This window comes from Ailuropoda melanoleuca, chromosome 12 (genome assembly GCF_002007445.2).
Source record: "Ailuropoda melanoleuca isolate Jingjing chromosome 12, ASM200744v2, whole genome shotgun sequence".
Lineage (NCBI taxonomy): Eukaryota > Metazoa > Chordata > Mammalia > Carnivora > Ursidae > Ailuropoda > Ailuropoda melanoleuca.
The window spans coordinates 70,723,327-70,726,291 of record NC_048229.1 but is presented as its reverse complement, the minus strand read 5'-3'; positions in this window follow the sequence as shown (position 1 = coordinate 70,726,291).

The following is a 2,965-nucleotide window of genomic DNA, read 5'->3' as shown; positions in this document are numbered from 1 at the left end:
GGCTTCTCCTCAGGACAATATACCTTCCTTTCAGGAAGGAAATCTTTCATTTGTAATCATTATTCACAGGAACAATATCACAACAGGGTACAGGCATTGTGGTGGTTAATTTTATGTGTCAGTTTGACCAAGCTAAATGATTCCCAGATAGCTGGTAAAACATTATTTCTGGGTCTGTCTGTGCATGTGTTTCTGGAAGAGATCAGCATTTGGAACTGTAGACAGAATAAAAAAGATTGCCTTCACCAATGTGGGTGGGTATCACCCAGCCCATTGAGGGCCCAAGTAGAATGAAAAGGAGGGAAGACAGATTTGCTCTCAGTACTTGAGCTGGAATATCCCTCTTCTCTTGCCCTTGGACATCAGTGCTCCTGGTTTCCAGATCTGCAGACTTGGACTGGGACCATTGGATCCACTGGTCTTCACGCCTCTGGGTTGAACCATACACCATTGGCTTTCTTGGGTTTCTAGCTTGCAGATGGCAGGTTATGCGACTTCTCAATCTTCATAATCACATGTGCAGATATCTTATAATAAATATTGTTCTGTATATCTATATCCTCTTGGTTTCTCTGGAGAACAATGAATAATACAGATTTTAGTACCAAAAGTGGTTTTAGAGGAAAGGAAATTTAAGGATGAGTTTTCTGAATTGGTTCTGGGCCTTCCGGAATTGGCTCTCTAATCTGATTAGATTTAAAGAGGCTAATGATTATTTCCAGCAATAAAGAGAGCACTGATAGTCCATGGTGTGAACCGTTTATAGCAATATGCAAAAGACATGCATTGGATACTCCTAATCAAGGCATTAAGTGACTCTATATGTAATACTTTCAAACATTTCTGGAAAACAGAGGAGTACAAATGACACTGGTTAATTGCTCCTAATGTGGCTAGACAAAGTGGTGAAAGAAACGGATGAACCCAGAGATTTGATTTCTCACCACATAAATGACCTGAGAGCTTCTATGTGTGCCCCGAAGGAGACGCCGTACACACAGGGCCGAAATCGCTGAAAATCAAACACAGACCCCATCCTGCAATTAACTGAGTTACAACATGAGTTGAACTCTCAACCTCAGAGGATGTCTTCTGTTAAAGTGGGAGCAATGACTAGGAAAGAATGAGAGCCTTTAAGTTGGAATGGGGACATATCGGAAGATCCTGATGAAGCTGGGGACATTGAGCCTCTGAACTCTAATGAGTTCTCCCATGCCAGCAGAAGGGGCCTCTCCACCCCCAGTGGTATCAGCCATTCCACCCCCCCTTTTCTGGGATGGAGACGGGAAGTTACAATGGGACAAAGTTGACTGTTCTGATATTCAACTACTTTTTATCAAATAAATGTCCCTGTATTAATCCTTTGGTAGATTTCCAGAATTTTGAAAATCTTGATTTTTGTCAATCATGCCAATATTCTCATTCTTTTATGGAGAATTTTTGAATGTTCTTACCCTGCTCTTCCTGCTGATGTCACTGAAGGTCCTATAATGATGCTATTAAAAACATGACTGCAGCCCTCTTTCTTCACTTTTCCAACAGTGTTGTGTTGTCCCACCAGAGGTTACAACTGTCCATAGTGGTCACTTTGCTGAAAAGTGACAGATGGTTTTGTTTGTGAAAAAGGCAAAAAAAAATTTTTTTTCATAGTGTTTCCCTTAACAGCAGCATACGATAATCCCCAGCTGTTCAGTATTTGTCACGTTTCACAAAGAATCGACAACCATTGAGTAGGATTTATCTTCCATGTTTTTAAGTAGCCATACTTCAATTTGTACAGGTTTTCTTTTTTTTTTTTAATAATTATTTAAAAAATGCTTTTGTTGAGTAAATCCAACTGATCTTTTCTCACTTCAATTTTTTCCTCAAGAGCTAGCATAAAAATGAGTCAGATCCTGCAATTAATTCCATGATTTTCATGACATTTCTGTTCTTTCAAGAATGCCTTTGTCACTATGACCTCTAATGGGGAAATCTCTATCTCTGAAAATTGAATGACTGCAGTTAATCTTTTAGCATCTCAGAGTAATTCTAAATGTTCCTTCTCATCTTTACTTCAAAATATTGGCCCAGTTTTTACATGTATATTCATTTATGTGCAAACCAAGAAAAACTTAACCTTTTTGTAGTCTGTGGAATTTTCAGGACTTTTGCGTGTTCTCATCACATGCATCTTGTCTTAGAACCCAACTGATGGAAATTATTCCTGTCTTTTTGAAAAGAGTTTATTTATAAACAAAATATTTGAAACTGGTCATGAAATAGGCTATTCAGAATCTTCTAATAGTGTGACTTTTCAAGAACATTTTTCACAAAATATCTGAGAAATATCTCTTTTATCTTTTGTATATTCTCTTTGATGGTCTATAAATATTACTAAGAACATGATTTTGAAGGAAAAAAAAACCTGTTTTTCATGTAATAGTATTGAGTGAAATTTATCTTTCTCTTTGGTTTACCCTGGTGGTCCTTTTTGAATTTTCAATGATTAATTATGTTGAAAAATATCAATATTCATCTGAAAGTGAAGAATACCTCAAAATATCTATAGCCTCTTCAGAGTCCCTTGATAGGAGGATAAGAGTGAGAGGAGAAATTGAACTGGATGGAGAAACCAGTCTTCAATAATTGTGATTAGAATGTCTTTTATAAATGTTATGACAACATATGATTATCTCAGATCATTCCCAGGGTTTTAAAAGTTGCTTTTGCAGCTGAGGCATTCAGAAACTCAGGCATAGTTGAATCTCAACCCCAGTCTTGTCTTCTCACTCTTAGAAAATAAAAATTCCCGTGGCTCCCTTAAGGTATAACAAATAGGGGTGCCTGGGTGGCACAGCGGTTAGGCGTCTGCCTTCGGCTCAGGGCGTGATCCCGGCATTGTGGGATCGAGCCCCACATCAGGCTCCTCCGCTATGAGCCTGCTTCTTCCTCTCCCACTCGCCCTGCTGTGTTCCCTCTCTCA